Here is a 19,727-nt window from a genome sequence, read left to right on the forward strand (position 1 = left end):
AAGCCTGTTCCAAAGCCTGTCTCTGTAACACCTGCCACGCAATACAAACTTCCACTTCTGCCAGTCCTTAACATTACCTCTGAATTTTCGTCAATTTCTGTTTCACAAGAGTAAGTAGTTTACATTCACTGGCAGAGGCAGACAATAAAGTTCTTAGTATTTTTAAAAAAAACGAGAGTGAGAAAGAGAGACTTGAACAGAGAGTTCACCAAGGAGAGGGAGGCAAACACTTGAATGGGTTCAAATCACAGCCCCCAGGAGGATTGAAATTAGCTGCGCTGAAACACCCCACAGCCACCGGAAGCCACAGGAACATCAGCTGCTGACCGCACCAAGGCCTCAGCGACTCTCACCACCACGGCGGTGGGGCACAGAATGGCACACCCCCCAGGAAAACGATTGGTCCATCTCTTTCACGGTTAACACACACTCTCACCCTTCCACCCAGCTTTCTCAGTCTGAGTTATCGGACCTGCAAAAAAAAGGACCTACACTGAGGAAAACGTGAATGCAAAGGTTGAGAGCAGCCCTACCCTCATGGTCGCCAAAAGCTGGGTGGGACTCCAGGGTCTCTCACGCACAGCAAGTGACCCATCCCACCGGGACCTGGCCCATCCACACCACGAGATGCAGCTCGGGAACCAACAGGGTGGGGGTTTTGCATTCGGTTCATTTTCACGAGCGTAACTTCAATTCTGAAAACCAAGACTCGGTTCCGTTGTGGGAACGTTTCAAGGTGTGTTTGGCCAACACAGCGGCTAGAAGCCTCTCTTGCAACCACAGATCGTGTGAAATCTTGATACACGTCAAGGTTATCTGATCAGATTTATCTTTCAAACGGAGAAGGGCTGTATCCATGAAACACGCGTAAGATAAATGCAGAACAGACCGTAGAACATATTCTTTGTCATTGTGATGTGGGTTACGTTTTGAAGGGGTCATGTTTGGATGCCTTGGGTTAAATGCAAAGGTTGGAAGACTTTTTACAAGAGAGAAAATAGTTTGTGGTTGTCACGGAGGCAGACTGATGAAGCTATCTATGCCCATCAGATGGAGAGGTGGTGTCCCCACCACCGAGAAAGATGGATCCGAGGTGCACGTAGTCCCGGGGGCCTTTCTATAACTCTGGGATGGTGCTGAAGGGCTGGGGCCCAGCCCCATTGGTGGGAGGACTCAGGAGGGGAGGGTCAGGGACGCTCAGGGACCAGGAGACACTCAGGCACCTGAGGCTATCTGTAGACCTTGTCCGTCGGCAGAAGCAGGTTTCAGGAGAACTGAGTGTGGGTCCTGATGGGCTGTGTGTCCCGCGGAAGCTTATTCAATCTCTCTCTGTGCTTCGGTTCCTTCCTGCGTCAATGATGGGAGAAACACAGTTCCTCTGTCAAGGTAACGGTGCGCGTGTGCTCACTCGTGTCAGACTCTGCAAGCCCGTGGACTGTGGCCCGCCAGGCGCCTCTGTGCATGGGATTCTCCAGGCGAGTATACTGCAGTGGGCTGCCATTTCCTCCTCCAGGGGACCTTCCCGACCCAGGGACTGAACCACCGGCTCCTACACTGCAGATGGATTCTTGACCACTCTGTCACCTGGGAAGCCAAGGTAAGGGGGCAGCACGTAAAACACTGACCAGCTCCGGCTGCTTTTGCTCCCTTAAAACACGCTGGCGACTGGGGCTTCCCTGGGGGTCCAGATGATAAAGCACTGGCCTTCAGTGCAGGAGACCTGGGTTCGATCCCTGGGTCGGGGAGGTCCCCTGGAGGAGGGACTGGCTCCCCACGCCAGTGTTCTTGCCTGGAGAATCCCACGGACGGAGCAGCCTGGTGGGCTACAGTCCAGGGGTTGTAAAGGGTCAGACACGACTGAACAGCTAACACTCTCACTCTGGTGGTGCAGTGGCTAAGGCCCTGCACTGCCAGAGTAGCGGGCCCAGGCTTGATCCCTGGTTGGGGAACGACATCTTACTATATATCCTAAGATAGTAAGATAAGTAAGAACTATATCTTAGCTGCAACTAAGAGTTTGCACACCCCAACTAAAAAACACCCGAGCCTCATGCCTCAACAGAGACCGGAGATCGCAGTGCCACAGCTGAGACCCGGGGCGGCCAAATCAAAAGCACAACAAAACAGAAAACCAACAAACAAAAACCAAAAGCAGGCAGTGATCGATGAAACCGGGAGTGAATTTATAAACAGCCCGGGAACCCGTGTCCTCAGGAGGACCGAAAATCTGCAATCTAGGGAACTTGAAATGCTGCCATCAGGGCCTTTTGTGGAGCGAGAAGTCCCTCCGTGAGGAAAACCCGACTTCCAGCAACTCGAGCAGCTTATATGGACTGCTTTGAGACCAAACCCAAGTTTAAAATCCCCCAGGCCCCTTGCATTTCAGCCCTGAAACCTGGATCGGGGAGACAGATGGGAGCCCTGCCTGCCCTCTCCTTGCCAGCCGGTCTTTTCTCTCCTTCCAGGCTGGAGCCAGAGCACGGGTTCCTCGCGGGGGAGTGCCGGGTAGTGACACGTGGCCAACATCAGACTGTGGAGCAGCTCGGCGTGGGTGTGCGTGTTGGCTCTTCTACTTCCCAGCTGCGTTCTTGGGCAATTTTCTAAATAGAGGTTTCCAACCCTGTGTGTTGAGGATAAAAACAGTTCCTCTCCCGTAGGCGTCGTTGGAGGATTCGAAGAACTGCGTGGAAGGGAACCAGGAGGGTGTGTTTCTCTTTCTGGCCCGACGCTCCTGCCCTAGTTTTCACGCTCCAGCCCAGGGATCAGAAAACCCAGCTCCCAGAAACGTCCTGTAAATGTACATGGGTGCAGCCACCACGGAGAACAGGGCCTTGCAAACTAAAAACAGAGTTACCCTATGATCCAGTGACCCCACCCCCGGGCACATATCCAGACAAAACTCTAATTCGATAAGACAGATGCCTCTCTGGTGTTTGCTGCCGTGCTATTCACAACAGCCAAGGCAAGGAAGCAACTCTGCGCTCACTGGCAGAGGAACGGATCGGGAAGGCGTGGTACATAGACAATGGAATATCAGTCCACGGTGAAAAAGAATGCCATACTGGCATCTGCGGCAACACGGATGGGCCTAGACATCACCATCCTAGGGGAGGTAAGTTAGAAAGAGAAAGTCACCAGATGAGACCCACTTATACGTGGAATCTAAGATATGATACAGTCAGACTTGTTTACAAGACACAAAGAGACTCACAGACACAGAGAACACACTCGTGGTCTCCAAGGGGAAGGGGAGGATCGGGACTTTGGGGTTAGCTAGCCAAAGCAAGCTATCATTTACGTGTATAACTGAATCCCTGTGCTGTGCGCCCGAAACTAACACCACATTGTACCTCAACTACAGTTCAATAAAGTAAATAGAAACGGGAAATCACCCTCCATCTGCTCACACCTGGCTCCACCTACGCTTGTAAATAAAGCTTTATTGGGACACAGTCATTTCCGTTCCTTACAATTGTCTGAGGCTGCTTTTGCCAACCCAGTGGCAGAGTTGAGTACTTGCCCTTTAGAGAAAAAGCTTACCAACACTTGCTCTTGAGACAAACCTGGCTGCCAGTTCCTAGGTCTCCCTGCAGAGTGTTCTATACGTGAATCGGCGGCAACATATACCTTGATGTTCACACCCTCTGTCTCTTTTCACAGACACAGAGCAGCATGGCTGGCGTTGCGCTGTTTGACACTTTGCCCTCATCATGTCACACCATGTCTTGATCCCGAATTAAGGCACAAAGCTGTTTTTGTTCAGCTGCTCAGTCATGTCCAACTCTATGCGGCTCCATGGACTGCAAGCACGCCAGGCCCCCTCGTCCATCACCATCTCCGGGAGTTTACTCAAACTCACGTCCATTGAGTCGGTGATGCCGTCCAACCATCTCATCCTCTGTCACCCCCTTCTCCTCCCGCCTTCAATCTTTCCCAGCGTCAGGGTCTTTTCCAGTGAATTGGCTCTTCCCATCAGGTGGCCAAAGTTTTGGAGCCTCAGCTTCAGCATCAGTCCTTCCAATGAATCTTCAGGGCGGATTCTCTTTAGGATGGATGGGTTTGATGTCTTTGCGGGCACAAAGACGTTCTGCATTCTTAACGGCTATGGACCATTCCATGCGTGGATTTGCTGTAATCTCACAGGCTGACTTCCTGACGCATTTCTGTTGTGTTTCTGCTACAAAAATAACGACGATCGTGCCCCGGTGCAGTGAACGATCTATGACTGCACAGATGTTATTTCACCCGAATTCTGCTCTGACTCTTGGATGAACTCAGGGAGCCGTTGCAGATTCAAGGTTGCGTGCGCTTGTGGTTTAGATTAAGTATTGATCAATGGCCTGCGGGCCAGAGGGAAAATGTGCCTGTGAATTTTGTAGATGCTTGCAAATTCCTCCTCCAGGATGTTGTCCGGGTGAGGACGTGGGATTTCATTCTATATCCCCTGGAAAGTCCACTGCAAAGATGCACGTTTGGGTGGCAGAGGGGAAGCCACTGGGTCTGTGTGAGGGCTTCAAACTCTCACTCTGGCTCCTTTGGGGAGTGTGGGATGCCCATGGGCTTCGGGGGAGGGGCAGTGAAGAGGGAATGACGCTGCCATTTCCCACCACTCACCCCAAGGCCACGTGTTTCCTCCTGACCACTGCCCATACTCTCGAGGGACAGCCGGATGGGATTCCCACTAAATACTAAGAAGCACAGACCCAGTCTGTGGATCGGCATTTCTGCCGGAATTCACTCACGGGTCTCCGAAGTCCAGGTTGTTTGAGTCCTGCAGGGTTTTGTTTAAAGAGTTTCTAATATAAGCTTTTTCACCTTTTATTTATTTTTATTCAAGGGTTGTTGGTTTACAACGTTTTAGGTGATGGCAACTTGATTCAGTTATACACATGTATCTACGTTGTTGTTGTTTACTCACTAAGTTGAGTCTGACTTTAATTCCATGGACCGTAGTCCACCAGGCTCCTCTGTCCATGGGACTTTCCAGGCAAGAATACTGGAGTGGGTTGCTATTTCCTTCTCCAGGGGATCTTCCCAGTCCAGGAAGGGAACCCTCATCTCCTGCATTGCTGGTGGATTCTTTACCACTGTGCCAGCTGGGAAGAATTTTTATATATCCTATATATTTTATAATTTCCTATAATATATATTTTTTCCATTATCGATTATTATAAGATATTGAGTAGAGTTCCCTGTGCTATACAGTGGGACCTTGTTGACGATCTATTTATATATAATAGGGTGTACCTGTTAATCTCAAACTTCTAATTTATCTCTCCCCTTTTTACCCTTTGATACCCATAAGTTTGTTTTCTATGCCTGTGAGTCATATTTCTGTTTTGTAAGTTCGTTTGTATCCTTCATGCTTCCACATATAAATGATCTCATATGACGTCTGTCTTCCTCTGAGTCGCTTCACTCGTGCTAGTGTGGAAATCTGTAGGCCCTTCCGAGTTGCGGCGAATGGCAGAGCCTCCTTCTTTTCTGTGGCTGAGTAATATTCCAGTGTGCATACGCACGTCTTCTTTATCTGTCCCTTCGTAGATGGACGTTGGGCTGGCTCCTGGAAGCAGTGTTGCAGACGACTCTGGGGTGCATGTATCCTTTCCAACCGAGTTTTCCTCCAGACTTACGCCCAGGAGCGGGACTGCAGGATCATGTTACCTCTATTTTCAGGTTTTTAGGGAAACTCTGTACTGTTCTCCATAGTGGCTGCACCAATTTACATTCCCACCAAAAGTGTAGGAGGGTCCCCTGCTCCCTGCACGCTCTCTAGCATCTATTATTAATATTAGTAGACTTTATGGTGGTCCTAAGATGTTAAGTAATTGTTTTCCAATCAATTATATGCACATGTTTTCAGACTGTTTCTTGCTTTTTAAATACAAACTTTTTTCTTTTTTTAAGGGTGATTGTGTTAGGTTGCTAGGGCTGTTATAACAAAGTACCACAGACTGAGGGCGGGGGGTGGGCCTTCCAACAGAAATTGATTTTCTCCTCATTCTGGCAGTTCAAGATCAAGGGGTCAGCAGCCTTGGTTTCTTCTGAAGACTCTATTTGTAAATGGCCATGGTCTTCTCTCAGCATGTCTATGTTCTAATCACCTCTTTAAAAAATATATTTATTTTTAATTGAAGGATAATTACAATATTGTGTTGGTTTCTGCCATACATCAACAGGGATCAGCCATAGGTATACCTATGTCCCCTCCCTCTTGATAATCTCCTCTTTTTATAGGAACACCAGAGAACGCTGAAGAATTGATGCTTTCGAACTGTGGTGTTGGAGAAGATTCTTGAGAGTCCCTTGGACTGCAAGGAGATCTAAGCAATCCATCCTAAAGGAAATCAGTCCTGAATATTCATTGGCAGGACTGATGCTGAAGCTGAAACTCCAATCCTTTGGCCACCTGATGAGAAGAACTGACTCCTTGGAAAAGACCCTGATCCTGGGAAAGATTGAAGGCAGGAGGAGAAGGGGACAACAGAGGATGAGATGGTTGGATGGCATCACGGACTCGATGGACATGAATGTGAGCAAGCTCCGGCAGTTGGTGATGGACAGGGAGGCCTGGCGTGCAGCAGTCCATGGGGTCGCAAAGAGTGGGACACGACTGAGCGACTGAACAACCACAGAAGGGATTAAAAAAAAGCCATCCTAATGACGCTGTTCTAACTTAATCACCTCTTTAAAAACCCTGTCTCCAGACACAGCCACATTCTGGGGGACTAGGGGCTAGGACTTTAAAATCTTAGTCTTGGGAGACCCCATTCAAGCCAGAACTGTGGTTTTCCATGAATTGAAGGAAGCAGATGGAAAGACCTCTGCTTTCATGGGACACACTGTAGTGAGTGGGAGATGACAGTCAACGGAGAATAATTTTAATTCAGCCAGTATTGAACAGCAAACAAATCACGTATATTCATACAGATAGATGGACAGAGAGACGGGCAGACAGAAGGCTAAGAGAGATTCCTGCTACACCTCGAGAAGAGGTACAGTTCTCTAACCAAGAGAGTTACTTCCATGGACTAAGGTAAGCCTCAAGAGTTTGCATTTTCATCAAGTCCATTCCGCCATCAGAACAGGTGATTCTCTAGCAGTGTGTCTGCCTGTCACCATGGAAACCCCAGAAATGCACCATATGCTTTATAAACATCATCTGATATTTGCAAGGACACAATGAACTAGAAAAGATTATTCCCCCGAGCTGAACTGCTCAACGCAGACCCTGCATTTCATTCTTCACTCTGTAAACAGCCCTGGGGCCACCCAGTTCCAGCTGTGACCCCTCCCCTCCCCTCCCCTCCCCCCCCCCCCCTCCGCGAGTCTTGCTTGGAGTCCAGAGTCCGAGTCGCTGGGGCTCTCTCCGCCCCCTTCCCAGCCCCTCCTTCCCACTCCAGCTGCGGTTCCCATGGCAACTACTGAGCCTTCCCGGTCCAGCCCACCCCTAGCAGTTAATGAGGCTTAAAAAAAAAAAATAGTCACTAGATCTGCATATATATTACCTACTTATCTCATTAACAGCTCTCTTAATTACACTGCCTGTATCGGCCTGTTACCTACAGGTTGCCATATTAGTGAACATACGCCTAAAGCACAGAAAAGTAAGTTAAAATTGAATTTATTTATTTTATATGCAGTAGTGTGGATCGGTTAACCCCAGACTCCTCCTTCATCCCTCACCCTTCCCCATGTTAATGCTAGTCACCGTAAATTTGTTCTATCTGTGGGTATATTTCCGGTTTGTTTTTTGTATTTTTATTTATATTTCTGTTTTGTAAATAAGTTCGTTTATATAATACTTTAGGTTCTGAATATAAATGATACCATGTAATACTTGTCTCTGACTCCTTTAACTCGCTATGATCATCTCTAGGTCCATCTATGGTGCTGCAAACGGCATTATTTCATTCTTTTTTATGGCTGAGTAATATTCCTTTTTTCTTTTTGCATTTCCCTTTATGATTCACTCGTTAATGATTGCAGTTTATTATTCACTTGAGATACTTACTTTTTTCTTTGTTGACAATTTAATCCTTTTTGCTTATTTATTTTTTAATTGGAGGAAAATTGCTTTACAACACCGTGTTGGTTTCTTCCGTACAACAGCGGGAGCGGCCATAACTACATGCATACCGCCTGCCTCGGGGGCGCCCGCCCTTCCCTCAGTTCTTTATATCGGAAGACAGTTCATCGTTTGCTCCGACACGGCTCAAAGAAATACAGATGGTTCTATTAGGTTCATTAAAGTTGCTCCTGGGTTTACTTTTCCCAAGGAGAAGCACTTTGCTGTTGTTACTGTCCTTTAGTAATCATATCATCCACCTTTCACCGAAGCAATTTTGGTGCAAGCTGAAAGACTGGACTTTGTGTCAGTGGCTGTGATTTTCTAGATGCTCTTGCTTATTTTAATTCTAGGAAAGGTGATTGTTTGCATGAGAACAGGAGAGAAACGATAAAGCAGAAACAAATATGCCTCCCCCACCTCTCACTTCATCCTCTTTCTCTCTCGTCCACCCTTCCCAGTGACAATTTTCGTGTGTGTTTTTCTATGTTCTCTGAGAATGTGCATTTATTTCTAACCTCAATTCTTTTTTTTTTTTTTTAACAACAAATAATAGCACTTTCACTCTGAGTCGTTCAGACCTGGCTTTTACACTTAATTTCAAAAATCATTCACCAGCGCACGAGAGCACTGGTTTCCATGGCAACTACCTGAACCTGCTTCCATCACCAGGGGCTTGAGGAGGCAATGTGGACACTGGAATAGGGGACCCTGAAACTGGCCCGACTTGGGGGTCCAGAGAGGAAGCATGGGCTTGAGACTTCAGTCAGTAGGGCTGAGGCCTGTGGATCATGAGTGTTAAATAATTTGTGTCTTTGGGGACTTCCCTGGCCCTGATGCTGGGAAAGACTGAAAGCAGGAAGAGAAGGGGAGGACAGAGGATGAGATGGTTGGACGGCATCACTGACTCAACGAACATGAAAGTGAAAAAGTGAAAGTGAAGTTTGCTCAGTCCCGTCTGATTCTTTGCAACCCAGGTCAGAACACTGGAGTGGGTAGCCTTTCCCTCTTCCAGGGGATCTTCCCGACCCAGGGATCGAACCCAGGTCTCCCGCATTGCGGGCGGATTCTTTACCGGCTGAGCCACAAGGGGCGCCTGAGAACACTGGAGCGGGCAGCCTCTCCCTCCTCCAGCGGGTCTTCCCGACCCAGGACGTGAGTCTGGACTGCAGGAGACAGGGAAACACAGGCGAGACTGGTGCGCTGCAGCCGAAGGAGTCGCAAAGCGTCAGACACGACACAGCAACTGGACACTGGCGGCCGAGTGGTTAGGACCCTGGGCTTCCAGCGCAGGGGGTGAGCGTTCAATTCCTGGTTGGGGGACTAAGACCTCATATACCATGCAGTGCAGCCAGAAAAAAAGAGAAATAAATTTAAAAATCGTGTCTTTGGAGAAAAGCTTTATAGAAGGAGAAAACTGAGGCAAGAGACGGACAAGCCCCAGGCTGAGCAGCTGGAGTCTGTCGCCTGTGGACAGACTGCAGGATGAAGAGAAGGCGGAGAGGAGCCTGCCCAGAAGAGAGACTGCATACTTCTCCTTCTCGAGGTCAAGGAGAGCTTCCTGACTACAGAGCTCCCTGGAGGTCAGAAAAGGAATGTTAACCTACCCATAGGCCTCGTCACCAGAATCCATCTTGGCTGAGAGATGACCACACACACGGGGAGGGAACCTAAGATTAAACCAAGTACAGACTCAGAACCAGGCAAAGCAAGATGACTGGCCAGAGGAAACCCAGAAGAAACTGCCCATAAAAGTAATTCTGTTGCAGGGAAAAGGAAAAGAGGAATGAGGCTTTCTTTCCCGAGAACAAAGAAGGCTGAGCGCTGAGGAATTAATGCTTTTGAATCATGGTGCTGGAGAAGACTCTTGAGAGTCCCTTGGACTGCAAGGAGATCCAACCAGTCCATCCTAAAGGACATCAGTCCTGAATATGCATTGGAAGGACCGATGCTGAAGCTGAAGCTTCAATACTTTGGCCACCTGATGCAAAGAGCTGACTCACTTGAAAAGACCCTGATGCTGGGAACGATTGAGGGCAGGAGGAGGATGGGGCGACAGAGGATGAGATGGTTGGATGGCATCACTGGCTCGATGGACATGAGTTTGAGCAAACCCCGGGAGATAGCAAAGGACAGGGAAGCCTGGCGTGCTGCAGTCCATGGGGTCCCAAAGAGTCCAACACGACTGAGCAGCTGAACGACAACAACAGTGAGCAGGCCTGATTACTCCTGGTTTTCACACGAACTGTTCCCAGCCGGTCGTCTGTAACTGACTTTGCCTTTCTGCCCGCTAACCCTTGGGGAGCCCCGTTTTGCACCTACTGTCCTCTGACTCTATGCTCATGACCTCCTGTATCCAGTGCTCACCTTTACAGTCTTGTCTTGCTTGGCAGGCCACCTCTTGGAGTTTTTCTCTTTCTGCTTTACAGAAAGAAGGGCTGCGGATAACCAGACTCAGTTCCTGGGTTACCAATGCCAGCCTACGGCTGGTTCCGAAATAGTGCAGCGAGGAAGAAGCCAAGACCCGACGCCTTTGTTCTCCGTCCCTGGGTCCCGCCTGGGAGCCCTGGTCTCACACGAGCCCCTAGACTCTTCACGGAATCGGGGCCACAGCACTTGCAGTGTGAGCCTGCTGTGTTCCCCACTTCCACGGCCGGGAATTAAAGTCACCTGTCTGTTTCCTCCAAACTCTGTTTTTGTTTTTCTTCTTTTTTAATTTGGCTCCGGTGGCAGAGAAGGCCGAGATTTTGGCCACAAGGATTCTAACCAGCAGGAGGGTGGGAGTCCTTCTCCAAGTCCACCCGTGAGTCTATCCATGCATACTGAGGTCTTTTTCCTCCTAATAAACACCTGAGTTGTTTCACTACTTTCCGTTTCTTTGTGGGAATTTTCATTTTCTGCAAAGCCACAGCGGCCAGGGCCTTGTCACTGACCACCGGTCGACTGGTTAGGATTCAGCTCTCACTGCCCGGGCCGGACTTCAGTTTCTGCCTGGGAATCAAAACGCTGCTTCAAGCCACTGCAGGCAGAGGCGGGCTCAAAACCAGTGTTTTTGGCCTCTGAGGGGCAGAAAGCACAGCTTTCTAACAGCTGGACAAGTGTCTGGGGTGTGACAATCAGCTCTGCTCACCGTTCACTAATTTACTCCTTCCTTCTCTCACTCGTTATACAAATATCGATTAGTATCTTTAAAGAGGAGGAGAAAAAGCTGGCTTAAAACTCAACATTAGAAAAACTAAGATTACGGCATCTGGTCTCATCACTTTATAGCAAACAGAAGGGGAAAAAGTGGAAGCAGTGACAGATTTTCTTTTCTTAGGCTCCGAAATCACTGCAGATGGTGACTGCAGCCATGAAATTAAAAGACACCTGCTCCTTGGAAGGAAAGCTATGACCAACCTAGACATCGAATTAAAAAGCAGAGACATCACTTTGCTAACAAAGGTCCATTTAGTCAAAGCTATGGTTTTTCCAGTAGTCGTGCACAGATGGGAGAGCTGGACCATAAAGAAGGCTGAACGCTGAAGAACTGATGCTTTTGAATCATGGTGTTGGAGAAGACTCTTGAGGGTCCCTTGGACTGCAAGGAGATCCAACCAGTCTATCCTAAAGGACATCAGTCCTGAGTGTTCATTGGAAGGACTGATGTTGAAGCTGAAACTCCAATCCTTTGGCCACCTGATATGAAGAACTGTCTCATTGGAAAAGACCCTGATGCTGGGAAAGATTGAAGGCGGGAGAAGGGGACGACAGAGGATGAGATGGTTGGATGGCATCACTGACTCAATGGACAAGGGTTTGAAGAAACTCAGGAGACAGTGAAAGACAGGGAAGCCTGGCGTGCTGCAGTCCATGGGGTCGCAAGGAGTCGGACAAGACAGGGCAACTTAACGACAGGAGAGTCAGATTTATAAAAACAGAAATAGGATGACGATTCCCAGGGGCTGGCAGAGGGGAAATGGGGAAGTTTCAGCTGGGGAAGAGGAGGAGCTACGGAGGTGAAAGGCGGTGAAACGGCGCCGTGCAACGTGAGTGTCCTGAATGCACGCTGAAAATAGTGGGGGGCAGATTTTACGTCCTGTGTATTGGACCACAATGAAGGTTTTCAGAAAGAGGGAGCAGCTTGAATCCCAGCAATGATGGAGAAAAAGCAAAACAGTTTCATTTGCTTTAAACGGGAGAGAAGAGGGAGGTGTGGAGGAGCTGAGGAGAAAAGAAAGAAAGAAACAGAACAAAACAAGGATTACCACTATTTTAACAAATGAAAAGGTTGTTGTTTTACAAACAAAAGTCAACAGTGGTTTACCCGGGCGGGTGAAACGAAGAGGAACAGCCAGGGAGTGATTATCCTAAAAGCTGGCATGGTGTTTATCTCTGGAGGAGGGGTGGCAGTGGTGGTTTTTTCCTGGGGAGCCCTGGTTCCTTTATTACCTGGGAACTAGTGTGTTAAGCTGTACAAATGAGCTCGAGGCACCTTTTTTTTTTCCCCCTTGTATTTTATATCTCCCAGTGAGAAGCATTATGGAAACTTTTAAAAATGTGTGAGCAATCCTTTGCTGTAAGAAAATATAATCCCATGACACTCAAGAGGGGAAAAAAAAAAAAAAAGGTGAATATTTGTCTTGTTTAAAAGCTGGAAAGAGCTGCTTCGTGGCACCTTTCAAGGCTTGTGCCCTGCAGACAATCACGACTCAGGAACGGTGAGTCATTTTCCAAATTATATGAATAATGCAAGCCCGCGGAGATGGGCTCAGGTTGGAAATTTGCAAGTGAAAAGGGCTCTTAACAGTTCTGTAGAAATGTCTTTTTGTGCTGGGTTTCGAGACGTGACATTTATCGCTTAAATGTCAACCTCTTAGCCCGGAATGGAGCAGTTAAAACAGCCATTAGCGGGATGGAAAATTCGTGCCTCCTCTGCCGCCCAGGAAAGAGGCTGATGGAAGAGCGCACGGGGTTCTCAACGTCTGCTTTGTCAAATATTATATTTTTCTTCTCAGTATACCGAATAAGCTTTCATTTATTTTTTAATTTGATTTTTATCTTATATTGGATTGTAGTTAATTTACAAAGTCGCCTTAGCCTCAGGTGTACAGCAGAGTGATCCAGTTATACACGCGTTCTGTGCTAAGGCCCTTCAGTCGTGTCCAACTCTTTGCAACCCCATGGACTGTAGCCCACCGGGCTCCTCTGTCCACGGAGATTCTCTAGGCAAGCATACTGGAGTGGGTTGCCATGCCCTTCTCCAGGGGATCTTCCCGACCCAGGGATCGAACCCTCGTCTCATGTCTCCTCATTGGCAGGTGGGTTCTTTACCACTAGCACCACGTGGGAAGCCCATATATGTGTTCTTTTTCAGATTTTTTTCCCACATAGGTCATTACAGAGGATTGAATATAGTTCCGTGTGCTACACAGCAGGCCCTTGTTGGTTATCTATTTTATGTATAATAGTGTGTGTATGTTAATTGGAAACTCCTAATCTATCCCTCCTCACCCTTCTGCCTCTGGTAACCATAAGTTTGTTTTCAAAGTCTGTGAGTCTGTTTCTCTTTTGTAAATAAATTCATTTGTATCATTTTTTTTAGATTCCACATATAAGTGATACCATATGGTATTTGTCTTTGTCTGACTTCACTTAGGACGATCGTCTCCAAGTCTATCCATGTTGCTGCAAATGGCATTATTTGGTTCCTTTTCATGGCTGAGTAATATTCCACTATATATATATTTGCACCATATCTTCTTTATCCATTCATAAATGGACATTTAGGTTGCTTCTATCTCATTTAAGTTTTTAAAATTTATTTTTGAAAACAGTTCAGAATCAAGGTGATATGGGTCATATTATTGTTATTATCAAGTGTATGGAGATGAGCTCTAAGCAGGAAGCAATGATCCAGACACATTCAGGACTTTCTGAGATGACCCAGGAGGAGGCTGTCAAATGCACAGACAGTGGGGGTGGGGTCTGCACTGTCCAGGTACATGGAGGCCTGGATGCCTCATGCTAGCATCTCTCTTCACAGCCCAGACCATCCCCAACAAGTTATTCCCATCAGCAGAATTTGTAATAAGAAATGGACACACTCTGAATGTCCACTCACACCTAAGCATATTAGCTGTGGAATACTATACAGCCACAGAAAAGGACGAAGTGCCTCTCTGTGCAACTGTTATGGACCAATCATTAAGATACACAACTGGACCAAAAAAAAGTAAAACACAAAACTTGACAGAGCACCATGCCTTGTGTTAATGTAGGAAAAATGGAAAACATACTTGTTCTGCATACGTAGTATGTTTGTGCAAGTAAAAGTGTTAGTTGCTCAATCATGCCCGACTCTGTGTGACCTCATGGACTGTAGCCCGCCAGGCTCCGCTGTCCATGGGATTCTCCAGGCTAGAACACTGGAGTGGGTTGCCATTTCCTTCTCCAGAGGATCTTCCTGACCCAGGGATCAAACCCAAGTCTCCTGCATTGCAGGTGGATTCTTTACCAGCTGAGCCACTACAGGGAAGCCCAGGACCTGCGAATACAGCAAAAATCTGATAACCTTGGTTGCCTCACAAGAGGAGAATCCAGTAGTTGGAGGATGGAGGATGGGAGGGAATTTTGCAATAATTATCCTTCTACATCATTTGTTCTATCTATTTTGCGAATGTATTTAACAAAGACTTGAAATCAGATAACTTAAATCCCCTGACTTTGTTTTGTTTTTCTTAAGGATTTTTTTTTCCAATTCTAGATCCTTTGTAATTCCATATAAAATTTATTGATTTATTTTTAGTTGAAGTATAGGAGACTTGGGTTCGAGCCGTGGGTGGGGAAGATCTCCTAGAGAAGGAAATGGCAACCCACTCCAGTATTCTTGCTTGGGAAATCCCAAGGACGGCGGAGCCTGCTGAGCTGCAGTCCATGGGGTCCAAAGAGTCAGACATACTTTAGTGACTAAGCAACAACAACAAACAGTTGATCTACAATGTCGTGTTAGTTTCGGGTGTATAGCAAAGCGATTCAGGTTTGCATGTAAATGCACTTGTGTGCATGTAGATATTTATATATTGTATATATTTTTTCAGGTCTTTTTCCATTATAGCTATTGCAGTATATAGAATATGTCAATAGTTCCCTGTGCTATATGGTAGCTACTTGGTTTTTTTTTTTTTAATCTATTTTCTATATAGTAGTGTATATCTATTCATCTCAAGCTCTTACTTTATTCCTCCCTCCCATAATTCCAGATAAACTTTAGAATCAATGTGTTGATTCTAAAAAAAAAAAAAAAAAAAAAAAATGGGGGAGGGTTTGTGAGACCAGCCTGAAGGAAACAGTCCTGCTGACATTGCTGAGAGTTCTGGGTCTTTTGCCGAGCTCGTTTCACTTTTTCTTTTTTTTTTTCGTTTCACTTTTTCTAGAGCATGCTCAGTGCTCTCATTTCATTTAGTTTGTTTTCCAATTTCTTCATCTTTCTTTCTGCTGTTCTTTCTCAAGCCTTTATCAAGCATAGTAGAAAAGCATTTGTATACATATTACATAAATAACATGGATAATATATATATCTTAGAAAACTTATAAATTTTTGCCTAACTAAAAAAATTTATGACATTTTGACCCCACTTGTTTGACTTAGTATGAATAATAGATTTCAAATTAAAAAAAAAAACAGATATGCAGCAAGCAACAAAGATTTACTGTGTAGCACAGGGAACTATAGTCAATATCTTGTAATAACCTAATGGAAAATGATCTGAAAAACGACATATGTGTATATGTATAGCTGCATCTCCGTGCTGTGCACCTGGAACGTTGTAAGTCAACTGTGCTTCAGTAAAATATATATATTCTGAAATTAAAAAAAAGAGTTCAAATATCTGAGCCTCATGTGTCTCTTCATTTATTTGGGTCTTATTTAACCGCTCAGCAATGTTTTGTGATCTCTTAGACCACCTTCTGTATCTTCTGTGAGACTGACATTAACCACTGCCTATTTTTGGATCTTAACATGCTCCTTTAAAATTTTCATCTTCCAGCTGTTCCTTGATCGCCTTCTAAATGCCATTTACCTTTTCCTCATGACTTAAACCTTTAATTTTTATCCTGTGCATTCATCTTTTTCTTTCTCTCTGCCCTCTGCGACAGCAGTTTGGAAAGCCTCAGCACACACATCACAGAAACCTTAGCCTCTCGCCCACCTCGCAAGATGGAGCTTTCAGCTAACGTCATGCAAATCGCTGTCTCCCGTTAGGCTCGCTCCTTGAATGATTCATTTTGAAGAGAGCACAAAAGCACTCATCAGACAGAACAAAAAGAAATCTGTCTCCCGCCCTCACTGCTGCTTCTTCCCCCTCTCCCTTCCCTGGGTGGTGGCAGCTTCCAGAACACCAGCTCCTGCCGCGTTACCCAGCGCTGAGCTTCACATCCACATTTCTTAAGGTATTATGCATACGTAACTGTGCACAATTACACCCTCACGTGTGGTTACGAATACGTATCTGCACATCACACAACAGGACAGTATGGACTCTCTCTGCCCCGTGTGCCCCGTGTGACAGCCCGGGGTGGGCACGGTTCGCTGTCAGGACTAGGCGCTTCTCCGCTTGCTTTGGCGTGCGGCAGAATCCTTCACGGTGCGCAGACACCCGGGTTGATTTCAGCGTTCCTCCACCCACGGGCCGGCGGGCTGTTTCAGTTCTTTTCCCCCGGCTCCCGAAAAGCCGCGGAAAAGCAACGTGTCAGTATTGCATTTGGCGGAGGTTCAGCTGTGCCTGCAGGATATAGTCTACAAGTCAGTTGGCTGGGCCAAAGGACACGTGCATATTTGAGATAACCTTTGACACATCCTATATTCACTCAAAACATGTATGCCGAGCACAGCAAAAATCTGGCGTCTTTCGGGTCCTGGGAACGCAGAGGTGAATCAGATAGGCAAGCGTTTCGGGACTCGAGGGGTTGGGGGGGCCCGATTCTCTCACCAGGTCACTGACAATAAACCAGTGAGCAAAGGCACAAACCGGAGCGGCGCGGAAGGAACCGGAGCTGGGCGGCGCGGAAGGCTGCTTGAGGCGGGGACCTTGCTTCCCAGGGTGTCCTGCATTTGCAACCAGCCCCGGATGCGGGTGGTCTCCAGCAACACGACTGAAAATAACCTTTTTTTCCCCCCCTTCAAATTTTTATGGGAGTGTAGTTGATTTACAGTACTGTGTTCGTGTCTTCTGTACAGCAAAATGAATCAATTATACGTAGACATAAATCCACTCTTTTTAAGATTCTTTTCCCATAAAGGTCATTACAGAGGAGAGTTTCCTGTGCTACACAGTAGCTCCTTATTAGTTATCTATTCTGTTTATAGCAGTGTGTATATGTTAATGCCAACCTCCTAGTTTATTCTGCCCCCCCCCAACCACAACTTTCCCCTTTGTTCATCCTAAGTTTGTTTTCTACGTCTGTGACTCTGTTTATGTTCTCTAAGCAGATTCATTGGTGCCATTAAAAAATTTCACCTAGAAGCAGTATCACGCATGTGTCTTTCTCTGTTTGACTAACTTCACTCGGTGTGACAATCTCTAGGTCCATCTGTGTTTGAAAACAGCCTTTCAAATATTTGGTTGCCCCTCTGCCATGATGAAAGATTTTTCCGTTTCCCCTTGTTTGTTTCACAGACACACAGATCAATGTTGTTTGATTTGAAAAACAAACAGCGTGTGTGAGTTCATTTTGCGATGAAAATTAGGGGGAAGAATTAAAAAGGGGATGAGATGGCTATCTACAGGTACGGATCATTAGGGTAAAGAGGGAAGGACAGCCCCAATTTCAGGACAGGGACGGCCTCGACAGACAAAATCCTCCATAGAACAAACAACCAAGAAGTTAAGATCAATTCAGCAAACCAGGGAAGAAGATCAATAGCTTTCTGAACCCAGAATCAGCAAGAACCTGACGGATTGTACACGGATTGATTTAAAGCTCAAACTTGCGCAAATACTGTGGAAAGTTCGGGGCAGGGGGTCAGGGTGGAGGGAAGTTATTTTTAACAGAAAAACATCACGCTGAGGTTACGACACAGCTGAAGCAAGATACCCACTGTCCCTTAAAGGTGTTTATCTCCTAAGGGGATCGATTCCATCAGAGGCAAACTGCGGGTAGAGAAAATCGTGTTTCTGAGTCATCCAGTGACGCCGCTGTTCTTAGCTGAACACGCCAGGCGAGGGCAGAGTTTCCAGGAGGGCGAGCAGGCAGGGATGGCGTAAAGGCCGCCCGGTTCGCGGGAGAGGGCGGGCCGCGCCAGGGGTCCGCAGAGGGAGATGCTGCGGGTACCTGGAAGCCGAGGGCAGACGGGTACCTGAGGCTAATGGGGGTTGCCATGGAGACAGAGAGCCTCCGCTGCTGAAATGCTGTCAACAAGTTAGGGATGCTCTGAGCTGATAAAACGCCCCGAATAAGATCCGACTTTGGGGGGAGTGGGGTTGAAATTCCTCCCCTGAGTAGAGGCCACACCAGGTGTGTATACAAGGGACCTGGGCCCAAGCTGTGACATTAAAAACTCCCCAAATTCATGATGATGTCCCGGTCGGGCGCCCAGTCTGTGTGTATGTATGCAACTTGCCATTTAATGAATAGCAAAAGGAGATGGGTCTCTCAGAAACAACACAATATGCTCATTATTCAAGAGATGCCCTTTTCAAAATGGTGCCGGAAAAAAAAAGGTGTTCGAGTCCATTAAGATTGTTTTGCTGATTGTTTCCATGGAGACCACCGGCTGTAATTATTCCCGGATTTTTCAAAGGCTGAGAATCTGTTCTTTCATTTTCTAATGTAATGGCTTTGAGTCCCCGATGGAGATGGCAATGCCCGGCACATAATTAGTGATCCATAAATGCCCTCCACTCTGATTTCCGGAAAAACATCCCCGAGTTAAATGAAAAGTATAAAACAATGGGGGAGGGGGGAGTCTAATTTTTCTTCCATTGAAACTTCATGTAGAAATATATATACACACAGTAATAATATTAGGTTTTCTTTCCTTTTTCTTTTTTGGCCATGCAGCAGGGCTTCTGGGACCTTCGTTCCCTAACCAGGGATTGAACCTGGGCCTCAGCAGTGAAAGTGCTGAGTCTTAACTACTAGGCCACCAGGGATGTCCTTCTGTTTTCACTTCCTTTTTAAATATTTTATTTAAAGTATCTTTAAATATTCGAATAAAATATATTTTATTTAAAATATCTGTATTAAAAAATTTTTTTTTCTTGATGTGGCCCATTCTTAAAGTCTTTACTGAATATGTTACAACACTGCTTCTGTTTTATGTTTTGGGTTTTTTGGCCATGAGGCATGTGGGATCTTAGGTCCCCAACCAGGGACCCAACCCACATCCCCTGCATTGGAAGGTGAAGCCTTAGCCATTGGGCCACCAGGGAAGTCTCTTTTTCCCTCTCTCACAAGAACTAGGCATTAAGAGTCAAGAAGGTAAAGCAAATGAAGTTTCAAGATATATTCCTAACCTCCCACCTCTCGCAAAACATTGCCTCCTTCAAGTTCCCCTGAAGAGGAAATTCTGTGGCCCTCACTGCCCACAAGACAGTGTGTCCCCCTTTGCCCCACGAACTTCAGATCACCTAGGGCTGTGGGCTGGATCCTGTCACCAGCGGGTGGCCCTTGAGAG

The 19,727-nt window shown here is 46.6% G+C and overlaps 1 non-coding gene across 1 annotated transcript; it reads right to left on the minus strand.

The window, feature by feature from the left end:
- Window positions 1–19,131: 19,131 nt before the first annotated feature.
- TRNAE-UUC lies at window positions 19,132–19,203 on the minus strand. The gene has a single exon. It is a non-coding gene; the product is annotated as a tRNA-Glu (tRNA).
- Window positions 19,204–19,727: the final 524 nt, after the last annotated feature.

Source organism: Oryx dammah, unplaced genomic scaffold (genome assembly GCF_014754425.2).
Source record: "Oryx dammah isolate SB20612 unplaced genomic scaffold, SCBI_Odam_1.1 HiC_scaffold_13, whole genome shotgun sequence".
Taxonomy (NCBI): Eukaryota; Metazoa; Chordata; class Mammalia; order Artiodactyla; family Bovidae; genus Oryx; species Oryx dammah.